General features: G+C 38.7%; 3 non-coding genes across 3 annotated transcripts; all 3 read left to right on the top strand.

The window, feature by feature from the left end:
- The first annotated feature begins 933 nt into the window (after window positions 1–933).
- On the top strand, window positions 934–1,052 carry LOC113759018. The gene has a single exon (XR_003466946.1). It is a non-coding gene; the product is annotated as a 5S ribosomal RNA (ribosomal RNA).
- Window positions 1,053–2,179: 1,127 nt separating this feature from the next.
- Window positions 2,180–2,300, top strand: LOC113759019. The gene has a single exon (XR_003466947.1). It is a non-coding gene; the product is annotated as a 5S ribosomal RNA (ribosomal RNA).
- A 1,125-nt stretch (window positions 2,301–3,425) lies between these two features.
- Window positions 3,426–3,544, top strand: LOC113759017. Its single transcript, XR_003466945.1, has one exon. It is a non-coding gene; the product is annotated as a 5S ribosomal RNA (ribosomal RNA).
- Window positions 3,545–16,339: the final 12,795 nt, after the last annotated feature.

Below are 16,339 nucleotides of genomic sequence, written 5' to 3'. Positions count from 1 at the left end.
TTAGGGGTGGCAATTTTCGACACGACCTGAAAACACGACACGAACCTAACACGAAATTAATGGGTTTGGGTTGAGGTTTCGGGAATTCGGGTCAGAATCGGGTTGGACCCGATGAACCCGAAAAGAAAACAGGTCGATTTCGGGTCAACCCGTGGTGACCTGATATGACCCGATATGACCCGTTTACGAATTAAAAAATAATTTAATAAATATAAAAATAATTCTATCTAACTAAACTAAGTTATTCTTTTTTTCAAAGGCATTAATTACTTAATCCTAAATGAATTTATTTAATTTGTGTGAAGTTGAAATTATTATATTTGGACAATAATATATTATATTATTTTTCACTTTTATATTGTTTTAATTTATTTTATATTTTGCTTGGATAAAACACTTTTACGGTGTTTAAGTTTATTGTTAGAACTTTGATTTGGACATCATTTATTTAAATTTTTATTACTTGATTATGTAATTAGTTTTGTGAGAAATTGATTTTATTAGAAATTACAGTGAAAATTAAAATTAAAATTAAGTTTCGGGTCATTTCGGGTCGACCCGCCGCCCCGTAAACCTGAAATTTCGGGTTCGGGTCAGCATACCTGACCCGTCACGGGTTGGCGGGTCGGGGTTCGGGTCAACAGATTTTCTGGCGGGTCTGTTGACCCGAACCCGACCCGCCAACCTGATTTGGACCCGAATTGCCACCCCTAACTGCAAGCGTGAAGGATTGATTTCATGATAATTTAGAGTTGCGGGATGAGGGAAAAAAACAGGGTGCAAATCAATAACAAAAAAAATATATAAAGTAAATAAATAAAAGGATAAGAGGAAAATGCTTGAATTGACGCTTAAAATGAATTTCGGTCTAGAAAAGCCACACTGCTTCGCAGGACGGGGTAGTTTAAAAGAATAAAGCGAAAGGAACATGGCGGGTGCGATCATACCAGCACTAATGCACCGGATCCCATCAGAACTCCGAAGTTAAGCGTGCTTGGGCGAGAGTAGTACTAGGATGGGTGACCCCCTGGGAAATCCTCGTGTTGCACCCCTCTCTTTTTGTTTCGAAATCCAAATTTCCTATTCGTTCTTTATCCTGTAGTAATTTAGCTCCGTCGGAACGATTGCTTAATATTTTGCTTCTTGTCGAAGCGTGAAGGCGGGTCTGAAGGCGCGAGACAAATCAGGAACGGTACGGCTCGATCAAAGCCCGGATCGTCGCTCAAATTTGTCGGCGCAAATGTATCACCGCAACTAGGGGTGGCAATTTTCGACACGACCTGAAAACACGACACGAACCTAACACGAAATTAATGGGTTTTTGGTTGAGGTTTCGGGAATTCGGGTCAGAATCGGTTGACCCGATGAACGAAAGAAACCGTCGATTTCGGGTCAACCCGTGGTGACCTGATATGACCCGATATGACCCGTTTACGAATTAAAAATAATTTAATAAACATAAAAATAATTTTATCTAACTAAACTAAGTTATTCTTTTTTTCAAAGGCATTAATTACTTAATCCTAAACGAATTTATTTAATTTGTGTGAAGTTGAAATTATTATACTTGGACAAATAATATATTATATTATTTTTCACTTTTATATTGTTTTATATTTTGCTTGGGATAAAACACTTTTACGGTGTTTAATTTATTTTAGATTTGATTTGGAATCATTTATTTAAATTTTTATTACTTGATTATGTAATTAGTTTCGTGATAAATTGATTTTATTAGAAATTACAGTGACAAATTAATAAATGAAAATTAAGTTTCGGGTTCATTTCGGTGAAACCCGCCCCCCGTAACCTGAAAATTTTCGGGTTCGGTCATATACCTGGACCCGTCACGGCTTGCGGGTCGGTTTCGGTCAACAGATTTTCCTGGCGGGTCTGTTCTGTTGACCCGAACCCGACCCGCCAACCTGATTTGGACCCGAATTGCCACCCCTAACTGCAAGCGTGAAGGATTGATTTCATGATAATTTAGAGTTGCGGGATGAGGGAAAAACAGGGTGCAAATCCAATAACAAAAAAAAAAAAAATATAAAGTTATAAATAAGAGTAAGAGGAAATGATTTGAATTGACGCTTAAAATGAATTTCGGTCTAGAAAAAGCCACACTGCTTCGCAGGACGGGGTAAGTTTAAAAGAATAAAGCGAAAAAGGAAACATGGCGGGTGGCGATCATACTAAAGCACTAATGCACCGGATCCCATCAGAACTCCGAAGTTAAGCGTGCTTGGGCGAGAGTAGTACTAGGATGGGTGACCCCCTGGGAAGTCCTCGTGTTGCACCCCTCTCTTTTTTGTTTCGAAATCCAAATTTCCTATTCGTTCTTTATCCTGTAGTAATTTAGCTCCGTCGGAACGATTGCTTAATATTTTGCTTCTTGTCGAAGCGTGAAGGCGTGTCTGAAGGCGCGAGACAAATCAGGAACGGTACGGCTCGATCAAAGCCCGGATCGTCGCTCAAATTTGTCGGCGCAAATGTATCACCGCAACTAGGGGTGGCAATTTTCGACACGACCTGAAAACACGACACGAACCTACACGAAATTAATGGGTTTGGGTTGAGGTTTCGGGAATTCGGGTCAGAATCGGGTTGGACCCGATGAACCCGAAAAGAAAACCGGTCGATTTCGGGTCAACCCGTGGTGACCTGATATGACCCGATATGACCCGTTTACGAATTAAAAATAATTTAATAAACATAAAAATAATTTTATCTAACTAAACTAAGTTATTCTTTTTTTCAAAGGCATTAATTACTTAATCCTAAACGAATTTATTTAATTTGTGTGAAGTTGAAATTATTATACTTGGACAAATAATATATTATATTATTTTTCACTTTTATATTGTTTTATATTTTGCTTGGGATAAAACACTTTTACGGTGTTTAATTTATTTTAGATTTGATTTGGAATCATTTATTTAAATTTTTATTACTTGATTATGTAATTAGTTTCGTGAGAAATTGATTTTATTAGAAATTACAGTGACAAATTAATAAATGAAAATTAAGTTTCGGGTCATTTCGGGTCGACCCGCCGCCCCGTAAACCTGAAATTTTCGGGTTCGGGTCAGCATACCTGACCCGTCACGGGTTGGCGGGTCGGGGTTCGGGTCAACAGATTTTCTGGCGGGTCTGTTGACCCGAACCCGACCCGCCAACCTGATTTGGACCCGAATTGCCACCCCTAACTGCAAGCGTGAAGGATTGATTTCATGATAATTTAGAGTTGCGGGATGAGGGAAAAAAACAGGGTGCAAATCAATAACAAAAAAAAAATATAAAGTAAATAAATAAAAGGATAAGAGGAAAATGCTTGAATTGACGCTTAAAATGAATTTCGGTCTAGAAAAGCCACACTGCTTCGCAGGACGGGGTAGTTTAAAAGAATAAAGCGAAAGGAACATGGCGGGTGCGATCATACCAGCACTAATGCACCGGATCCCATCAGAACTCCGAAGTTAAGCGTGCTTGGGCGAGAGTAGTACTAGGATGGGTGACCCCCTGGGAAGTCCTCGTGTTGCACCCCTCTCTTTTTTGTTTCGAAATCCAAATTTCCTATTCGTTCTTTATCCTGTAGTAATTTAGCTCCGTCGGAACGATTGCTTAATATTTTGCTTCTTGTCGAAGCGTGAAGGCGGGTCTGAAGGCGCGAGACAAATCAGGAACGGTACGGCTCGATCAAAGCCCGGATCGTCGCTCAAATTTGTCGGCGCAAATGTATCACCGCAACTAGGGGTGGCAATTTTCGACACGACCTGAAAACACGACACGAACCTAACACGAAATTAATGGGGTTTGGGTTGAGGTTTCGGGAATTCGGGTCAGAATCGGGTTGGACCCGATGAACCCGAAAAGAAAACCGGTCGATTTCGGGTCAACCCGTGGTGACCTGATATGACCCGATATGACCCGTTTACGAATTAAAAATAATTTAATAAACATAAAAATAATTTTATCTAACTAAACTGAGTTATTCTTTTTTTCAAAGGCATTAATTACTTAATCCTAAACGAATTTATTTAATTTGTGTGAAGTTGAAATTATTATACTTGGACAAATAATATATTATATTATTTTTCACTTTTATATTGTTTTATATTTTGCTTGGGATAAAACACTTTTACGGTGTTTAATTTATTTTAGATTTGATTTGGAATCATTTATTTAAATTTTTATTACTTGATTATGTAATTAGTTTCGTGAGAAATTGATTTTATTAGAAATTACAGTGACTGTCGCGCCCCACTTTTTGGTAAAACATAAAATAATTGGTTTTGTGAATTTATTGATTTTGAAAAAATGAATTTTTTGATGAAAAAATAAAAATGGGTCTAAATGGGACTTTTGAAAATGCGACGATTTGACCCAAGAAAAATAGTTCAAAAAGGGTTTTTATATGAAAAATGGAGTCGCCACTTGGTATAGAGTTAGGGTGTACCAAGTCACCCAAAAAATGAAATTTTTAAAGAAAAAAGTAAAAAAACCCTTTTTAAACAACTCCTAGTCCACGTAAAACAAAGAAAAAGGTTCGGGGGTCACATTTGACGAAGGGGAAGGCAAGGATAAAAATCCAAGGCACCCCTTCGACCTAACCAAGGCTAGTTGCGTGATTTAACCCTTATTTTCCTCATTTTTTCCTACCCAAGGTATGTATGCAAATTGGATATAACTAATGGATGAGAAATGCAATCCTAAATTCTACGATGTCTCTTGTGAGGTTTTTGGTCCCAAATCACATGAATTGTGGTGGCCAATAAAGGGAAACCTCATAGAGGTCGATTGATGCAAATGGTGACTCAAGTGCAAGTGTGCAAGTGTATGAAAGGATTCATGTATGAAATAATGTAAAAAAAAACAAAGTGTTTGTGTGCGAATGTGTAAAGAAAGTGCATGTGTGAATTTGTATGAAAATCAAAGTGCTTGTGTGTGCAAATGAATGAAAATAGAATAGTACATATATAAGTGAAACTTGAATTTCATTTGTGAAGTAAAGTAGATAAATGATAAAGATGTAGTGAAAAATATGGATTGAGAAATGTAAGAAAAAATGTAATTAAAAGAGTGGGAGTGATAAAAATGAAAGTATGACCCTAGGGGAATGCAACAAGTCGGGTACGGGGGTTGACTTCTAATTTTTCGACTTCGATTTTCCCTTTGATTAGAAGGCGAAACTAGCGTGCTAAGGCTATCGAGTAGCCACACTCGCTCGTTTCCCTTACCCAAGGGGGTTTCTCAGGCAAATGGACCCTATAACTAGCATGAAATGCAAAGGCCTAAAATGAAAGGGACAAGGTTAGAGGGACATGCCAAATGCCATAAAAACTAAAAAAATGCATGAAATGTAGTGGAGCATGCGAATGTGAACTAACGAGGAGGGTCCCTAAGGGTCTAGCGTTGGACTAGCCCATTCTACGAATTCCGACTAGCATTGGACTAGCGGAAACGTACATTCATCCATCACATTCATTTATAAATATAGAAAGCAAGTAGACATGCAAAATCACTTATAACACGTAGCACATAACACTTAGCATGCTCGACTAGATGCAATAGCTTAATAAAGCAAATTAAGCACATAGCAAACCAAATAATACCCCAAAAGCAAATGAAACTATTACACGGGCTAACTAAAACAAATGGGGAAAGGGAAAATAGACCGAATTACTTACTACGCCCTATCTATTACAAGCCAAGAGGTGTACACATACCCCATAAATGAAAATAAAAGAAAGATTTAAAAAAATGAAGTAAAAGTAAATAAATGAAAGGCATTAATAAGCATTTAAGAAAATCAAATAGGCATGCAATTTTCATTTAGCAAGTTGGATCACATAGGGAGATACACAAAAAAGATAAAAGAAAGTATACCGTCCCCTTTTGTGGTGCTAATAAGTTGGAAAAGGTTCTAAATTGGAGCTACAACCACTAAGCAAAGGATTAATGCACCAATTTAATAGTAAATCAAACAACACAAATTTTTCAAAAACAAAAATTAAAGAACCACTAATAACTATGAAATTGAACCATTAGATCCCTTTAGATAATCAAACAAGTACATATTCATCAAATGAAATTCCAAATGAAAAATGAAAAAAGACATTTGAAGGATCAAATTGATGGATATTTCAATTTCTAGAGCCATAGTGCAACAAAAAGGAACTTGAGGGGTCAAAAAGCTATTATAAGAACTTTTTCATGCAAAAACATGCAACCTACGAAGGAAACTTGTTTCTTTAGTATATAAATCCTCCAAATACACACTAAACCCCTCGGAATACAGATTCTCCATCAACAAGGGTTTCAAAAAAAATGAAGAATCTTAACACCTCCTTAGGACCTTTTGGGAAGAAAATAGATGAAATAACATCAATAAAAGTAGACTGCAATAGATCCCTATTAAAATCAAGTTTGACCAATTCGCTACTGTGAGTCAAGTATCTTTCTCCACTACACTCAAAGGAAGCAGGTAATAACAGCAAAAACAAAAGACAAGGTGCAGCAAACATTTTTTTAGGCAATTTACAAAATCCAGCTTTCAAACACAATCGAATCCGAACACAAGGCTTTAAACTAGGCGGCAAGCCATCACCCAAACAAATAGAAAGAAAACTGAGCAAAATCCAGTGCAAACACAAATAAAGTACGTTTAGCAAGTTGAAAATCTGGAACATATAAAACTGATTTGGCAAGTTGAAATGCATTTTCCAGCAAGTGCTTGGGCATGAATCCGAATTTACCTCGGTTGAATAATTATGTTAAGAGCTTACTATTTTTATTTCATTTTCTGGTTTGGACATGCTTATAAACTCTTAAATTCCTTATGCACGTATCAAGCCAGCATATGAATAATTCCAGCTCAGAAATCAAGCTCAAATAATATCCATAACCATCAAAAATTCCAGAAATTCTGTTCACCATTCTTGGATGAACTTGCATGTAGCCGCCCACTATTTCATTTTTTTTCTCTTGCTTAGCCGAACCAAAAGACCTCCCGCAAAGCTTAATCATCTAATTTAATTAATCAAACACCTAATCAAATGAAAATCAAACACTTTTCCAGCAAAATTCATGCTAAAATACCCATGCAATTTCCAAAACAACTTCAATGGCTAAACTGGAAAAATTGTTTAACAATCCAGCAACATCCAACAAAATTTTCCAGCCATACAACCGAATTCCCAGCCATAAAGATCACATGCAAGACCGAATAACAAACTATCTATCAGATTGGATCCAAAATCAAGTCCAAATAATATCCATAACCATCAAAAATTCCAGAAATTTTTCTGTTTAGTCCGGATGATCTTGCCTTAAGGCAGATTGCACTTTTGAATTTTTATTCCTCTGTTTTATCAAACTAATTGGCTACATGCAGGGCCCAAGTACTCATTATTAGCCGCATATTTATGATTATAAGCCCAAATTACAAAAATCAAAACCAATTAAGCTGCACTACTCCAAGCAAGCTCACGGCAGAATTTTCTAGCCAAGGCAGAATTTCCACAGCTTTGTTTTCACCATTTGATTGCGAAATTTAACACATGCAAGACTCTAATCCTGATAATCATCTAAAATCCAGTTAGATAAACATCTTTCATGCTCAGGTTGTCCAAATTCAGACCCATTCAGCAGCCAAAATAAAACAAATGCATCAAGCCCACGGCAGGGGCTCTATATCTAACCAGAATTTCTGCAAGCTTTCACTATGCCATCCGAAGGTACAAATCAACATGCATGGTGGAAATCATCACATTTTCATTTGGCTAAATACACTTAAGTGCTCAAGTCATCACAGGAATTCAGAAATAGAGTGCATTATCATCTCAGCTTTCGGATGGTACCTCAATGTTCAAAAACAGAATTTTCTAATGATTCAATTCAACATCCGACTGCTCTAACATCACATGCATATTACTAGATAACTCAAATTACCTCAGATTTATCCTAAAAAAATGATCCATAAATTACCTCACAACTAGTCAAGCTTTCACACGAAAATCTGGAAAATGCTTTCCTCCTCTCGGCTATCCAGAAATGCCGCCTGCCAGCTCTTCCTCTCCCTTGCTCAAGCTTGCGTCTAGAATGGAGGAAGTTCGGTTCTCAGACTTCACCAGCTCACAGTTGGAAAGAAGAATGAACCGCAAGTCCCTCTCTTCCCTCTCTAGTTTTCGGACAGAAAAGAAGAAATGAAAAGGCTCGGCTCTTCCTCCCTTGCTCTCCACTCGCGACTCACGGCAGAAAAGAAAAATGGAAGTGCGCTGTTGTGGTGGATTGAAAATGATCCCCGTGGAGTGTGTAGGTAGTGGAATGTATATATTGAAGTGTTTGGAGTGGAGCTAAGTCGGCACTTGGAATGGAAGGTGCTGGAATGTCAAGTGGAAAATGGAACCGGCAGAAGTGAATGGAAGGTGCTAGTATATGGAGTGGAAAAATGGATTCGGCCGAAATGGAGTTGTGATTTTTATTTTGATTTTTTCCTTTTTTTGAAATTAATTGAATAAAACTGATAATAGAAATAGATAACAAACAACAAAAACAACAAAAAAAAGTAATTTAATTAACAATGAGTAAAAACTAAATAAACTAGAATCAACAAAACACAATTTTCCATTTTTCATCAATTTTCATCATTTTCCTTTTTTTCTTTTTCTCAACTTAATAATTTAACAAAAAATAAAAATAACACTAAATAAAAACAACAATTTTAATTGCAAACACATCAAAATAAACAAACTAAAAATAACAAAATTACCATTTTCGATCTTTTCTTTCATTTTTCATCATTTTTCATCATTTTTCATCATTTTCCTTTTTTTCCTTTTCAAAAATAAAATAACTAAAATAAACAAAGTGCCAAAAGATTGAATTTAAGAGGAATGAACGTATTTTGTGAACCATTTTCTTTTTTCTCTTCTTTTTCTTTTATTTTACGTTAAAACTTAAAACTAAAACTAAAAGCTAAAACGTGAACAAAATTAATATGACAAATAAAACTAAAAATAAAAGACAAATAAAAAGGTAACAACTAAAATGCAGACAATCTAAAACAAAATCATGAATTAGATGCAACATACAAATTATTTAAAAATTTGGTGTCTACAGTTTGCCCCTCTTTGTTTGAGTTTTGAAAAAACTTGAGACAAAGAAGTAGACACCAAATACTTACCTGTGGTATTCGGCTGCAAAATAATTCGAACGGACAGGAATTTTTAAAAAAACGGGACTGACCCGAACGAGGAACTTAAAACGGGACTGACCCGAACAAGGAATTTAAAACGGGACTGACCCGAACAGGAATTTAAAACGGGACTGGCCCGAACAGAATTTAAAACGGGACTGGCCCGAACAGAATTTAAAACGGGACTGGCCCGAACGGGACTGGCCCGAACAGAATTTAAAACGGGACTGGCCCGAACAAGAATTTAAAACGGGACTGGCCCGAACAAGAATTTAAAACGGGACTGGCCCGAACAGAATTTAAAACGGGACTGGCCCGAACAGAATTTAAAACGGGACTGACCCGAACAGGAATTTAAAACGGGACTGGCCCGAACAGAATTTAAAACGGGACTGGCCCGAACAAGAATTTAAAAACTAAAACGGGACTGCCCTGAATTTAAAACGGGACTGACCCGAGCAAGAATTTAAAACGGGACTGACCCGAGCAGGAATTTTAAAACGGGACTGACCCGAGCAAGGAATTTAAAACGGGACTTCACTGGGGAAGTTTGAGACGATGAATTGAATTTTTACCTGAGAGTGGTTCAAATTTTTGTACCTAAAGAGAGATTGGATCTCTGTAGTTGAGGCGATGGCTGACGTTGGTCCTTATAATCCAACTTTGCAAATAACATTGTTTTAGGTTTGAAAAAAAAGAATGATCGCTTTCATTTGTGAACGCAGTGTTCCTGCAAGAAAAGAATAAATGATAATGGATTTGCCACCATTATTTGATCCGGTTTGCCTTGAGAATCGTGTAGACATGAGTCTTGTGACACTTTTGCCTCTGTTCCGCGGTGTCTAGCTTAAACCTTTCAATTTCTGAGACTGATAAAATGCAGATTTACCACGTCACCCAATCCAGGTGGTAGCTTTTTGTATGTTACTCCCTGTAACTGATGATTGAATCCCCTATCTTTGCACAAACCTCAGGGTTTATCATTCATTTGAATTTAATGGTGAAAGAATGATGCATGAAAATTAGTCATATAAAAATCAATGTATATGCAAGATGATTTCCTATGTTAGGCAAAGATGAGCATGCAAAAGAATGTAGACAATCATAAGCATTCATACACAAATAATTTGAGAATAACCAAGAGGTTTATAAAGATACATTTTGCAAAAGAATATTTGTAAAGAACAAATACAAATTTAACCAACGAATATCATATTCAAAACTTTGGATATTTTCTCTTCGGAATCCGATATTGGCAGAAGTATCACAAATATGAGGAAAACCCCAAATGAACCAGGTCACCGGCTGTTCCTTCTTGAGCTTGTCTGTTGAGAAAACCTACCTTGGCGCCCTTTCGGGTTTTCACCAAGGTTGCCCCCACCCCTTTTTGTTGTTTTTCTTTTCTCTTTTCCTTTTTCTTTTCCTTTTTCTTTTCCTTTTCCTTTTTTTTTTTTTTTTTCTTTTTCTTTTTCTTTCGAGGTGCCCCTTCGGGTTTTCACCTAAAGAATAAAGACACATCTCGACCATGATCGACTCAGAAATATGATTAAAGGTTTCAGGCATCAGTAAAATGCACTTCCCTTGTAGATTAGGCGAAGGCATTACGGACATCACCTGCCAGTTGATTAACAAATTTTCTAATAGAAATGCAGCAAGTGACGAAAACCAGGACTTTGGGCTTTTGTAATGAGGTCAGGTGGGGTGTTTTTCCAGAAAGGTTAAGGCTTGAAAGCAAAATGATGCCAGGGGTAAAATAAACTGAGATTGCCCTTTTGAAATCATTTCCGATTTTGAACGAAACCGGGGAAAATTTGCCCCAGTTTGATCGGATTTTCACTCTTTGCATTTTCTTCATTGCATTTTCCTCACTTTTGCATTTTTCTTTGAAAACTAAATTTGCCCCAGTGTGGGGTTCTTTTCCCTTTCTTTTGCTCATCTCTCTTTCAAAAATTAAAATTTTGCCCCAGTGTGGGGTTTGCAATTCTCAGGGGTTATCAAGCGAAATTTGTCAATTCTGATGGCTCAAAGGGGACAAGTAGAGATAAAATGTTTTTAGTGTAAAAGAAGATGGCCTGACTTGCATTTCGCCATTTGCATGAATTTCTGAAGAAAATTTGCATTATCAAATGAAAAACTTTTTGCACATATCTGAGTTGATGGGTTGAGGGAATGCTCGTCCATCCATTTCTGCTAAAATAAGGGCTCCGCCAGGTAATACCTTTTGGACAATGAACGGCCCTTGCCAATTTGGAGCGAACTTGCCTTTAGCTTCATCTTGCATTGACAAAATTCGCTTCAGTACCTTATCACCTTCTTCAAATGCCCGCCGATGAACTTTTTTGTTGTAAGCTCGGGCCACACGTTTTTGATAGCATTGCCCATGACAGATAGCATTGAATCGCTTCTCATCTATCAAGGTCAATTGCTCATGGCGCTGCTTGATCCAATCGGCCTCCTCCAATTTAGCTTCCATAAGGATTCGCAACGAAGGAATTTCAACTTCGGCTGGTAATACAGCTTCCATTCCATACATGAGTGAATATGGCGTTGCCCCAGTTGATGTCCGAATAGAAGTCCGGTATGCCATGAGTGCATAAGGCAACTTTTCATGCCAATCGCGATGCTTTTCTGTCATTTTGCGAATAATCTTCTTCAAATTCTTGTTCGCGGCTTCTACGGCTCCATTCATCTGAGGCCTATAAATGGCAGAATTGCGGTGTTTGATTTTGAACTGCTCACATAATCCATCTACCATGTCATTGTTCAGATTCTTGGCATTGTCCGTGATAAGCGTTTCGGGTACTCCGAAACGACAGATGATGTGATCTCTCAGGAAATTGGCCACTACCCTCTTCGTGACATGTTTGAATGACTCTGCTTCAACCCATTTGGTAAAGTACTCAATTGCCACCAATATAAATCGATGTCCATTTGAAGCAGGAGGATCGATTGTACCAATCACGTCCATACCCCACATTGAACAGGGCCACGGGGCGGTCATGCTATGCAACTCAGTGGGCGGAGCGCGTATAATGTCACCGTGCATTTGACATTTTATACATCTTCGGACAAAATCTATACAATCACGCTCCATAGCAAGCCAGAAGTATCCGGTTCTCATGATTTTCTTCGCTAGCAAATGGCCATTCATGTGAGGTCCACAAACGCCACTATGCACTTCTTTCATCATATACTGAGCTTCGTTTTCATCAACGCACCTTAAAAGGTTCAAATCCGAGGTTCTTTTGTATAACACTTCTCCATTTAAGAAGAATTTGGAAGCCATTCTACGCAGAAAATTCTTGTCTTTTGTATCAGCATGCAGAGGGTAAGACCCAGTTTTAAGAAACTCCTTAAGATCACTATACCAAGGAACATTGTCAAAAGACTCATTTGCAACCCAGCAGTGGGCAGGCTTGTCTTGAAGTTGAACTTGGATTGGTTCGATCTTTAATTCATCTGGATACTGGATCATGGAAGCTAAAGTGGCCAAAGCATCAGCAAATGCGTTTCGGGCTCGAGGGAGATGTCTGAATTCCAAATTTTGAAATTGCTTGGCCAGAGTGAGCAGACTACAATGGTAGGGTAGAATTTTTGAATCTTTGGTTATCCACTGCTTCAAAGTTTGGTTCACGAGCAAATCTGAATCACTAAAAGCTATCAACTCCTTGATTTCCATTTCCAAAGCCATTTTGAGACCAAAAATGCAGGCTTCATATTCAGCCATGTTATTCGTGCAAGCGAATTGCAATTTGGCAGCGGCAGGGTAGTGCTTCCCTTCGGGTGACACCAAAACAGCTCCAATTCCAACTCCGAGAGAATTCGAAGCTCCATCGAAGAAAAGCCTCCATTCAGGACTTTGTTCACTTATATCATCTGCAGCGCTTACAAATAGGACCCTCTCGTCAGGGAAATAAGTACGGAGTGGTTGATAATCATCATCCCTTGGATTTTCCGCCAAATGATCAGCTATAGCTTGCCCCTTGACCGCCTTTTGTGAGGTGAAAACAATATCGAATTCTGAGAGAATTATTTGCCATTTCGCCAAACGCCCAGTCAGCATCGGCTTCTCCAAAAGATACTTCAAAGGATCAGACCGGGAAATAAGATACGTGGTATGACTCAACAGATAGTGTCTCAACTTCTGGGCTGCCCAGGCCAATGCACAGCAGCTTTTCTCAATGAATGAATAATTAGCCTCGTACTGCGTGAACTTTTTGCTTAGATAGTAAATGGCTTGTTCTTTCCTTCCGGATTCATCGTGCTGACCTAGAACACACCCTACTGCTCCATCGAGTACAGATAAATACATAATCAAAGGTCGGCCCGGTTTGGGCGGCACTAAGACTGGTGGATGCAACAAATAATCTTTAATCTTGTCGAAAGCCTGTTGACACTCCTCATTCCAATACAACGGCACATTCTTTCTCAATAATTTGAACAACGGCTCGCATGTGGCAGTTAGCTGGCCAATGAACCTCCCAATAAAATTGATCTTCCCTAAGAAGCTTTTCACGTCCTTCTGAGTTTTCGGCACTGGCATATCTCGAATTGCTTTGATTTTTGCCGGATCTATTTCTATGCCCTTCTTGCTAACAATGAATCCCAACAGCTTACCCGCAGGTGCTCCAAAGGCGCATTTTGCAGGATTTAGCTTCAAATTGTACTTCCGTAACCTCTCGAATAACTTCTTCAGATCAACCAAGTGGTCCTCTGCCCTTTTAGACTTGATTATAATATCATCCACGTAGACCTCCATTTCCCGGTGGATCATATCATGAAATAGGGTTGTCATGGTCCTCTGATATGTTGCTCCAGCATTCTTTAAACCGAAAGGCATGACTCGGTAGCAAAAGGTACCCCAAGGGGTAATGAAAGCCGTTTTCTCCCTATCCTCCTCTGCCATCAAAATTTGGTGGTAGCCAGCAAAACAATCGCAAAAGGATTCAATCTCATGTCCGGCCGTATTGTCTAAGAGAATGTGAATGTTTGGTAGAGGGAAATCATCTTTAGGACTGGCTTTATTAAGGTCTCTATAGTCAATACAAACTCTTACCTCTCCACTCTTTTTTGGAACAGGGACAGGATTTGAAAGCCAAATTGGGTAATGGGAAACAATGATAATGTTGGTTTTGAGTTGTTTTTCAATTTGCTCTTTTATTTTGAGGCTCATATCTGGTTTGAATTTTCTGGGTTTTTGCTTTACGGGTGGAAAAGAAGGGTCTGTGGGTAACCTATGCACCACCACATCAGTTGAAATACCAGTCATATCATCATAGGACCACGCAAATACATCCTGGAACATAGTCAAAAATTCAAGCATCTCCTTTTTCTGCCTTTCATTCAAATGAATACTAATTTGCACCTCCTTAACCTCATCCTCAGTGCCAATGTTAACCTTTTCTGTTTCTTCCAGGTTCGGTTTTGGTTTTTCCTCATATTGTTCAAAATCCTTTGCAAAAGAATCAAATACCTCCTCATTATCACTCTCGCTTTGGAGTTCGGATTCACAGACCTTCAAGTCGTGAGTGATATAGAGATTGCCATTATCGAATTCCAGAACTGTGATATCCAAAGGGTCAAATAATTTTATTTTTGGCCATCTGAAAGAATTAACGAATGTGGGATAATAAGCAAATAAGCATACAACAAACCAATGAATCAAGCAATATGAATATAAACAAGCAAATAAACAACACAACAATGACAAGAACAACTTGTGCATTTTCATAAAGACCATTGATTGAAAGCAGAAAGCAAATGGAAATGAAAACTTAACAATATTTACATGCGAAAATGTTAGTCAAAAAGTAAAATTGTTTTCATTGGCTATTTACAGATGCAACTTTTCATGAATTCACATGAATGATAAACCCCTTTCAGTTTACCGAAACTCCTTCCGAACGGGCAGGAACTCGGCTGTCCAATTGGGAATTGATCCTTCGGGGATGTCAGGAAATTCAGCTTCGCCTGGAACACTGTCTTCAAATGTTGCCCCAACGAACAATTGGGCCAAACTAGCTTCAATTTCGTCAACTGGGTTGATTTCTGACATGATCACCTCGGCCGGTCGTGGGAAAGTATAATGCAGGGGCGGAATGTCAAGAGCCCTTTGCCTTCCTTCTTTCTCCGCTTTCTTGCGCTCCTTCATTTCTCTGATATCCTTAGCAGTTGGTCGGAAACCCAAACCAAACGAATCATTTTTCCCCACAATCTCCACTGGCTTTAAAATTCCTTGCAGGTCTCGTCCCAGCCCTTTGTCAAATTCATAGCCTCCACGGATCATTTCTTTAGCCATCATGACACTGGCCCTTGATAGAGCTTGCTCCTCCTTTGTTATCCAACTGACGGAGACAATATCAGATGTGCTATGAGGGGTCACTGTGGAGCTTCGGCTACCCTCTTCTTTGGACTCGGAATCGGTGATTACAAGGCAATCCTCTTCGGCAAATATAGTTATCAGCTTGTCATTTACTACAAATTTCAACAACTGATGTAATGAAGAAGGCACCGCCCCAGACTTGTGAATCCATGGCCTGCCAAGCAAAACGTTGTAAACACTAGGAAAGTGCATGACTTGGCAGGTTATTTGAAATTGTGCGGGTCCCATCTCGACCACTAAGTCTACTTCTCCTATTGGCTCTCTTTGTGCTCCATCAAAACCTCGGACTACGGTCCCTGAAGGCCTCAGCTTGATGTCTTGCAATCCTAGCTTCTCCAAGGTGCTCCAAGGACAGATATTAAGCGCAGATCCATTGTCAATCAACACCTTCGGCAGCATTTTTCCGTTGCACCTTACAACTATGTACAGGGCCTTATTATGTCCAATGCCCTCCGCCGGCAATTCCTCGTCAGAGAAAATGATTTGCTTGGTAAATAACACATTTCCAACTACATGAGAAAAATTATCAACTGAAATGTCCTTAGGGATTTGAGCTTTGGTCAACACCTCGATCAGCGCGTCCCTATGCATGTCTGAAGAGAAGAGTAGATCCAACATGGATATCTGGGCAGGCGACTTACTCAGCTTCTCCACTACATTGTACTCACTTCTCTGAAGTCTCTTAAGGAAATCCAAGGCTTCTTTCTCGGTGATTGTTGGTTTGACGGATGGCTCGGAATTATTTGCTTGAATCGGAATGG

The sequence above is a fragment of the Coffea eugenioides genome, unplaced genomic scaffold (assembly GCF_003713205.1).
Source record: "Coffea eugenioides isolate CCC68of unplaced genomic scaffold, Ceug_1.0 ScVebR1_856;HRSCAF=1604, whole genome shotgun sequence".
Lineage (NCBI taxonomy): Eukaryota > Viridiplantae > Streptophyta > Magnoliopsida > Gentianales > Rubiaceae > Coffea > Coffea eugenioides.
Note: the sequence above shows the minus strand (reverse complement) of the source record. Positions and strands in the feature narration are given on the sequence as shown.